We start from the raw sequence: 10453 nt of genomic DNA on the forward strand, positions 1-10453 counted from the left end.
TCTATGAGCTCTTTAGTTCAAGTTTCAATTTGATGAGAAATGATGGCATCTTTGAAAGGGGAAGAAAAAGTTATTTTAGATACACGTGTATTTTCTCATGTAATGTTCACAGCGATGCTATAAAAACTGAAGCTCAGAAAATAAATTTCCACAGTTAAGTGACTCTCAAAAAAAGTGTATCATTCAAAATTACCTTGAATGATACAACACATCCTTATATCTGCTTTGATCCCAGACTCACTAAATCAGAACCGGCAACTGCTATAGTAAGGGGAATCTGTATTTCAAATGAAACATCAGTATTTCTAAAGATAACTTGACCTTGAGATTAAGTATCAGTCTTGGTGCTACAGTCTGTGCACCTTCTACTGTGCAACACTGCCACCCACTGACCGATGTGGTATCCCTAATCCACTGAGGTATTCTGCCACTGTCCAAGTGGCCCCTAAGTAGGAAATTCAAACTCTTCTGAAAGGAAGATACCTACAGAGCCCAGAGGTCAGGAAAATAGGTCAGCTATTCCTGGAACCTGCACAGCTGTGCATTCCCATACAACTGGGCTACATTTCATTTTTTAACAGCCAGAGATCATCATGAATTGCTGTGCATTTTTCCACTGCAAGCTCTTAGGTACCAGACAACAACTATGGCAAGGAATAACATATATATCAGGTTTGAAATATATTATTTTGGGTAAGGAGCTGTCCATTGGCTACATCTGAACAGGGGTCTAGGTCCTCTGTTTGCACTGTCCTTGATTGGTGCATCAATTTGTACAGGACCCCTTGGTCCAGATCCACCAGCCTTGATAGTCTAAGGGTTGGGGAGCAGGAGATTGCCTCGGCCTGCAACTCTGGTGCCTGAGATTTTATCACTGCCCCTTAGCCAAGAGGCCCTGTGGGAACACAGAGGAAAGGGATGCAGGCTATCCACATGAGACCTGATAAGCTGTGGTCAGATGGTGAGGAAGGAAGATCCCATCTGTCAGAGGTCTAGAGGAGGAGAATAGTGAGGAAAAGGAAGAGAAGATGGGAACAGGAAGCTAAAACCTAGGGAATTACAATTGGGATGTAATGTGAATTAATAATAATAATAATAATAATAATAATAATAATAATAATAATAATAATTATAATAATAATAAGTACACAATTCAAAAACAAACCAATATTTTATTTTAAGTTTTCACTGGACTGAATCCAAATTAGTTCTACATTAAGATGTGTTCCATTCTGTTGTTGGCCATAGGGTAAGAAAAGCTTGGAAAATCCTCGTTATTCACCATCTCAAATCATCTCTTTCCTTTTACCAACACTAAATTTTACTCATCTTTCCTCTATTGTCTGCATGTGGCATAGCACATATCATTTTAAAATTTAAAACTTTTTATTTTTCATTTATTTTTGAGGACTTCACATGAGTCCTGACTTCATGTTTACATCGTTCCTCCCTTTCTCCCTCAAATTCTCTCTGCGTGCACTTTCTCAAATCCATGGCATTTTATGTTCCTCTTACCATAGACTTTCATTGCTTTGCAGTTCACAGAATTCTTACTATTTACAGCCTATTGTCTCTTATTCACTAGACAGACACAGACATCGCCCTCTAAAGTCTAGACTGCATGTATCCTTTCCTATGACATCAGATGAAGCTCATGAATTTAAATCCCTATCATGGTGATTCGCTGTACAACTTCCATCGTTCTTTCCTGTATCCCTCCTACCTGAAGATCACATCGGATTATCCACCCCATTTTTGTACAAATCTTAGAACGCACATGGCTAAAAGCTCATTTTGCTATCTCTATGTCCTTGTTAGCCTCTACTCTTATCTAATGTGGCTTCCCCCACTCTCTGCACAGCCTGATCCATTCTTCAAGGTCCAGATTGAATAACTTTCTCCATAAACCCTCTCTGCCATACTACCCATGACGAGGCAGTTATCCTCAGGTCTGAGGAGAACGAACTACAGGCCATACAAACACAGGGTACTCTGCTCCTATTTTAAGTGCTGCTGTCACGTTAAATAGAATCCAGGCCCTCAAGAGTGAGCAGCACAGCAATCCAACCAGCACATAGGTCATAAAATAAATGCTGCTGGTCTTTGTCTAAATAGTTTGTCAAGTTAAAGAGCTACCCAAATTCGGAAAGATGTCAAAACAAACATCAAACATACCTCTTCGTTATAGAGAAAAATGTCATCTTGGATGGATGTATTCTAGGTAATAGGAAAAGCAAGATATGATCAACTAAGGCATGTGATAAAGTGTGAGGTAGAGCTAACTGGGACTCATTCCAGTGAAAACTCAAAAATAGTGTGTTTTAAAATCCGATTAATCTACACATTGCTTCTTACCATTAGTCTTGTTTTGCATTGACATTTGTGTGTGTGTGTGTGTGTGGTGTGACTGTTTCATAAGATCACTGCAGAAATGTGATCTGTGCTTGTAACATCTAATTTGTTCTAACTGCTCAGTCTTCGGGGTGGATGCTCAGCTTAAGGCTGTGCTATATTATGATTTTAAATTCGAAACACTGAAAAACTACATGGGTAAAATTTATTTTTCTCACATTTGTCTTATTATGCTTCCTACATGCTTATCCTCTGAAGCTAGAGATTTATAAAGGCAAATGTGTGGGTAGCCATATAGCCAAGAATGCCAAACTTAAAAGTACATATTAATCATTTGATTCACATGGTATAAATTAATGCTCTAATTTCCTTTGTTTCTGTAGGCAACTGTGGGCCATATTATCCAAAGAGAAATATTTAATAATATATTATTGAAAATAATTATAAAATAGAGGCAAACATTTTAAATGCCATAAATATAAATTACTATACAAAACGGTAACATTTCTTCAAATTAGATTAAACTGTATCTGTAGTATAAGAATTATTAATCAACTACAGAAATAATTCCACCCTTTTTGTTGAAGACCATTAAGGCTGGTCATATATTATACAAATGGAAAAATGAATCATTCTCCATACATAACTTTAATGAAACTGTCTTACAAATTAAAACTAACAAATACAGAACTTTTTGTGCAGAGTGTTTCTGTACACTCAATATGTGACTAGATGTTCCTCAGTAGCTCCTTAACTTAAAATTATGAACAAAACCAAAAGAATAGGAAATAATCCCATTCATAGTAGCCTCAAAAATGAATGGAATAAATGTAGCCAAGAGAGGAAAATATTATACATAGGAAACTAAGATACTGTGTGGGAAAGACTGGAAATTCCAGAAGAGGGAAGGCATCACAGACTGACAGGAGTAATGTGAAAACGGCCGCTCAACCAAAAACAATCTACAGATTCCAATTCTTCATAGAAACTGAAAAAAATATTTAACATAAAAGCATGAAACACTCAAGATAACAAAAAATTCTTGAGAACTAAGAAAACTGCTGGAGCTAAAGTCATCTCAGTTGTAACACAGAGCTATAGAAGTAACAGCAACATGGTACTGGCATAAAAACAGACACATTAGTCAATGTAATAAAACTGAGCACACATACATAACCCCATACTACTATAGATATCTGATTTTTTTTCAAAGAAGCTAACAATAAATATTGTAGTAAAAAAAGAGCATATTAGAAAAATAGTGCTGGTCAAACTGGATAGCTATGTGAAAAAGAATGAAACTAAATCCTTAACTCTCACCCGGCATGAAACCCAACTCCACTACATAAAGAACTCCAACATAAGACTTTCTATCCTGAGTATGAGAGAGAATAAATTATTATGTATGCTTGAACTTATAGGCATAGGAAGTGACTTTCTGAACAGGACTTTGTAAGCAACAATTGGTAAGTGTGATGTCATAAAATTAAAAAGGTTTTCTACAGCACACAATAACAGCAGCTGAGCGAAGAGGCAGCCTATAAAATGGAAAAATAATTCTTACTGCTTATACAGCCAGCAGAGGGTTAGTACCTAGTATATACAAAGAGAAAAATGAAACACAAAAAAAATTAAAACTGGGATATGGAATGGAAGAGAGAGTTCTCAAAGGATGAAATACAAATGAATAAGAAGTTTGTTTTGTTTCATTTCTTAATATTCAACATCCTTAAAAAATCAAGGAAATGGAAATTAAACTGCTTTGCAACTTCATCTTACCTCAGTTGGAAAGATGTGGTAACAATTGATGACAAATAGTAGGGACGTAAGGGGTGGCTCCTCCTTACTGTCAGTGGGAGTGCAGACTGGTACAGCCACTATGGAAATATTTATTCAGGTTCCTTAAAAACCCTAAAAACATATCTACTCTTGGTTCTATACTCAAATGACTCTGTATTCTTATACAGAGATACTTGTTCATCTATATTCAGTCCTGTTCTATTCAGAACAAGCAGCCAATAAATGGAAACATCCTAAATGTTCGTCATATGACGAATGAATTATGAAAATGTGGACTATTTGCACAATGTTTTTCCTCTCCTAAGAAAATATAAATTATAAAATTCATAGGTAAATTGATAGAGCTTAGAAACAAGTATTTTTGGAATAAGGTAATACAGACCCAGAAAGAAAAACATCATGTAATTTTTTTTCTCATTTTTGAATGCAGATTTGAATCTTTAGGTGTGTAGATCTCACCAATAAATGTCTGGAAACTAGCAGAGGACACAGAGGGAAGCAGTATCAAGGCAGTGGACATAGAACTCAAAGGTCTAATGAGGAAAGGGAGAACAATGGAACATGAAAGTAAATGTGGTGTGGCAGGGGAGGCTAAAGTAGAAAAGGAAATGTGGGCGGTGAGATGTAACAGTAAAGACCTTTTAGAAATGCCACATGGAAACCCACCACTGTAAAAAGCTTTCTAAATAATGAGTTTAAATGGACTTAACTCATAATGAAGCAATAACACCCCTGTTAGAGACACCCCTGCCTGACAAACACTAATCACAGCACAGGGCCTGGAGAAATAGTTCAGCAGCTAAGAAAACTGGCTGCTTTTCCAGAGGGCCTGAAATCAATTTCCAGCACCTATGTGGTAAGCCACAACAATCTGCAACTCCAACTCTGGAATCTAATGCTGTCTCTAGCCTATTCTGGCCCAGGCATTCATTTGGCAAACAAACATACATGCTGGCAAAACACTATATATACATACATACATACATACATACATACATACATACATACATACCAGTGCCAGGAATGGGTTGTCTCTTTTGGAGTTGTTGGCATTGAAGTCCCATTAACCTCTAAATATTATAGGCCATTGTTCTTATTTACATTCCAGAGCTTAAAGTAAGACCCTATTTCTGAAGACACCGTATACTTGAATCATAGAACACTGATAAATCAAACTGATATCGGCCTGAAGTTTCATTCCTACTTGCTAGTTTTATAAAAGATCTTGTGTGTTATCAGAGGCAAAAAGTAATCACAAATGTTACTGAGCTATGAACTCTGCCAGCTATGACAAATAGCTCAGCAAGATATGCCCATAGGTGTTATAGAAGCACAAGTGTAATAGCTGTAACAACAAATTTTTGGTTTGATATAAGATGTATTCTACAAGAAGGTCCATTGATTGGGGTAAAACAAAACAAAACAAAACACAACTATGGCTAGACAGGTCATAGGCTCTGGGGAAGAACCTACTACTATTTTTGTGTGAAATGGCCACAGTGTTAAACCAATTCCTAACGACTCAACTCTCCTCAGAGAACCTTCTTTATTCAGTAAATGATAATTAATGCAGATATTCCACAAGCAGTCATGGTCCAGAAAATAAGAGACTGGAATGCTCATCCCTAAATAGGACATGTGTTTCATATACTCTCATCTGGAGGCTTAAGGATCATTGTGGAAAGGGGGGATGAAAGAATGTATGAGCCAAAGGTGGTAGCTGACTATAACAGTGCACTTATGACAACATGTACAAGCCCTGAGCAAGCCCAAGCAAGATAAAATCCCAGCATGGAGAAGGGAGGTAGAGAGGAAGTCTCACTTCCAACTGAAGAGCTACTGACAAGTGATAACTGCTGGGAGATGAAGAGTCAGATTTCTTTAAGGGTATGGCCTCTTAAAGACAACCAAGCCAATGGACCATGCTTCAAGCTCCAGTGGACAAGAGTTTATTTGCAGCACATGTTGGAAATGATAGGTGGTTTTGTTTTGGCTTGTTGGTAGGTTTGTTGTTGTTTTTTAAAAAAAAGACATAAATTTTGGTGGATGGAAAAAGAGATGGAAGAAGAGAAACAGAAGTGAGTCTGATAAGAACTGGAGAAAATGCTGAATATAATCAAAATAGATTGAGATTGTTAAAAATATTTTGGAAGGAAGAGTAACAGGAAAAAGAATTTGCTGGGCATCTTGTGTTTATATTACTATATATCTCCTTTGATAGCTTGAATATATTTCACCTTTTCAAGTTGCATTATTCAACCAAAGGGGCTTTTACTATATTTTACAGATGTTTATATATATTTACTTTTAAATCCCCATCACTGGAAGTAGATTAAGCTAGGAATTTGAATCTAAGTCCATAAGAACACAAGTTTATAAACTTAAAGATACCATGTTTTAACTTGGATGCTTACTACTTAGGGAAGACCTACGTTATAACCCAGATGACTGAAAAAGGAGCTAAGCTTGAAAGAGTGGGGACTTAATTCATTTAAGTAAGCATGATACACTCTGTTCTACTTTTGCTTGTTCTGTTATGTGTTATCTCTTTAATTTAGAAAAGCCATACTGGTTATAAAGCACTTCCCCTGCCACACACAAGCAGCGACAGCTAGGATCTACCTGCTGAATAGGACAACTTCACTGTATTTCAGCACCTTTCCCAAATGAATACTTGCATACAGAACCCAATGGGAAGTAGAAAACTTCTGTACTGATCAAATGAAAACAATAGAAGTCTTTAAAAAAAACTTATTTAACTCTAATATTTAAAAAGTATTAAGATAGCCAGGCATGGTAGTACACGCCTTTAATCCCTGAACTAGGGAGGGAGATACAGGAAGATTTCTGAGTCTGAGACCAACCTGGTCTACAAAGATTGTCCCAGGACAGCCAGGGCTGTTGTACAGAGACACTCTGTCTTGACAAAAACAAACAAACAAACAAATAATAAGTTAGGGATAACAATTGAGATGTAATATGAATAAATTAATAAAATACATTAAAATAAGTTTAAAAACAATGGAAATGAGATTTCTATATCTTGGAAAACAAACTTCCTACTGTTCTTTGGTTTTTGGTTTGGTTTGGTTTGGTTTGGTTTTTGGTTTTTGGTTTTGTTTTGTTTTAAATTTATTCCATTAATTTGTTCATATTACATCTCAATTGTTATCCCCGCACTTTTATCTTCCTGTACCTCCTTCCCTCTGTCTTTTACCCTTTTCCCTTCCCCTAGGTCTGTGACAGAAGGGGACCTTTTTCCCTACAGTAAGGCCACAGCCTATCAAGTCTCATCCTGGTAGCCTGCTTATCCTTTTTCTGAGTCCCACCAGGCCTCCCCACCAACGGGAAGTGGTCAAATACGGAGCACCAGAGTTCATGTCAAAGTCAGCCCCTGCTCTTCCACAACTGTGGAGAATGTCCTGTCCATTGGCTAGATCTGAATAGGGGTTCAATGTTTACTGCATGTATTGTCCTTGGTTGGTGCAATAGGTTGAGCAGATCCCCATGGGTTCAGATCCTCCCATCATGATGTTTTCTTGTGGGTTTCTAGGACCTTCTGGATCTTTCTATTTCCCCATTCTCCCATATTTCCCTCACCTAGAGTCCTAATAGGAATTCCCTACATCTATCCCAATCTCCTGGTAAGTGAAGACTTTCATTAGACATCCCTTTTGGGCTAGTGTCCAATTATAAGTGAGTATGTACCATGTAAGTCCTTCTGGGTCTGGGTTAACTCACTCAGGATGATCATTTCTAGTTCCATCCATTTGCCCATAAGTTTCAGGATGTCCTAGTTTTTAATAGCAGAGTAGTATTCCATAGTGTAAATGTACCACAGGTTTTTTTTAATCTATTCTTCTATTGAGGAACATTTAAGATGTTTCCAGGTTCTGGCTATTACGAATAAGGCTGCTATGAATGTGGCTGAGCATATGACCCTGCTGTGTGGTGGAGCATTTTCTTGGTCTTGAGGTAGCCCTATTCCCAATTTTCTGAGAAAGCAACATATTGATTTCCAAAGTGGCTGTACAAGTTTGCATTCCCACCAGCAATGAAGGAGTTTTCCCCTTTCTCCACATCCTCATCAGCATGTACTTTTACTTGTGTTTTTTATTTTAGCCATTCTGATGGGTGTAAGATGGAATCGCAGAGTCATTTTGATTTGCATTTCTCTGATGACTAAGGACATTGAGCATGTCTTTAAATGTTTGTGAGCCATTTGATATTCCTCTGTGTAGAATCCTCTATTTAATTCTGAGCCCCATTTCTTAATTGGGTTATTTGGTTTGGTGATAGTTAATTTCTTGAGTTCTTTATATATTTTGGATATTAGAGCTTTGTCAGACGTAGGGTTGGTGAAGAGCTCTGGTTTTATGTTGAAGTCTTTAATCCTACCGTTCTTTGTTTAATCGATATTTAACTTAGGCAGTGTTGTTGGCTGATCTTGACGTTGCTCTTTGAAGAGGCTATGTAAAGGAAAGTCATTTTTCAGTAGATAACAAACTCTTCCCAATAAGCCTTCACTTGTACTCCTTTACATATTTTCTTTCAAATCTCACCTTTATCTTGGAAAGAGCAAAGACTTGTAACCCATTATCTAGGCTCAAGATAAAAAAAAACAAAGGTCAATCAACTAAAGCAATTTGTAGTAGGTGACGGTTTTAAGTTGAAAAGAACTAACCAAAGACATGAAACAAAGCTAAAATCTAGGGTGCACTCCAAGAGCCAAGAAACACAGTTACCAAAGACAACTCACCAAGGTATCCACACTGGGCAGGAAGGGCATTCTGGTGGATGCAACAGTGTGGAAGAAATTATTTCTATGGTGGACTTGGACCCCAGCCTGACAGTGAGCCTATGCTAGACCTCATCAGGTAGTGGAATATTCTAATATCCACAAATAGTGAGATTTTTTAAATGAAGAACTGACGTAGCCAGTTCCTTTGTTGTTGCATCATTTAGTCCAATCATTTTTATTTTAATTCCTTAACATGGATAAACTGAAATTCATTCTTTATTTATGGGTAGAGCAAAAGAACCATAATTTCTGAAGATTTACATAGTTTGTCCTTTCTTTCAAAATGATCTGTTGCTATTCTGGTGAAATTCAGAAAACGAAAAAGTCTGAGATCTAAGTTTAAATTAATTTGACATTACCACATTCTGTACCACTGTCATCTTCTTCTCCAGTTCTGAAACACTCTGCTTCAATTATCCATAAAATGATAGCATTTCTAGGCCAGTGTTTTCCATAAGTGCGGCCAGTTGTTTAAGGTTTACAAATTACTCACTCTAAACATGTAGTAAGTAAAGCATGTACCCATATTAAGAATTGAACAATATATTGCCCACTATGTATATTTAGCAGAGTTAGAATAATTACACTGTTTATGGATGTAGTAAGAAACACCAAGGTTATGGTGAAGAACCACAAACTATTCCTTGCTCAGAAACTAGTTACTCCTAAAAAAGAACCAGATCATTTTCCAGCACAGTCTAGAAAAGATCTCATCATTAATTGATGAATTAACATATTTACCAATCTATGTGCCGAAAGCCATGCTTTCAGATAAAAATATTGGAATGAATGAGATACATCCTGTAATTTTTGAGTGGTTCACTGTGCTCTAAGAATAGAAAGAAAATCATGTATTGCATAAACTAAGCACTATACAAAACATTTAGAGACAAATAGGATCTTTTGATGGATGATCTCCCAAGTTATCTCTCCAGGTACCAAAAAAAAAAAAAAAAAAAGCCATGTGGAACTGACAGGAGAGGCTGCAACCCTCCTTCAGGTCAGCACCATGTTCAATCTCCTTGGGCATCTAGTCTCACAAGGTTGGCTCCTTTTGCACTTTCTCTTATGCCTTCTTTTTACAGATTCTGCTGGGTACTGTAAGTTCTTCTCCAGACTAACATCTTAAAAAGACAGCAGAATAAGGAGGGAGGGCGGGTGGGAATGGGAAGGGACAAGTGAGGGGATAGCAATCCAGATGTATTCTGAATAAGTTCTAATATATTTTTTAAAAAGACAGCCAGGGTGCTCCTGACACTTAATCTCAGGGTGAGAATGTAAAGCTACAGAACCAAAGCATTTGTCAGCATGGACAGTTAGCTTTAGGGATCTGCCTATCTCCACTCTGCGGGTTAAAGGCACACAGAAATACCCAGACTTTTACACAGATGCTGGGGAATTGAACATATGTCCTTGGCATGAAAAACAAGTGCTCTTACCCACTGAGCTATCTTCCCAGGCCTTGCTGTGCATTTCTTGCAGGCAATAAACAAGTAGATC

This window comes from Acomys minous (assembly GCF_964271855.1).
Source record: "Acomys minous genome assembly, chromosome: 1".
NCBI classification, from domain to species: Eukaryota; Metazoa; Chordata; class Mammalia; order Rodentia; family Muridae; genus Acomys; species Acomys minous.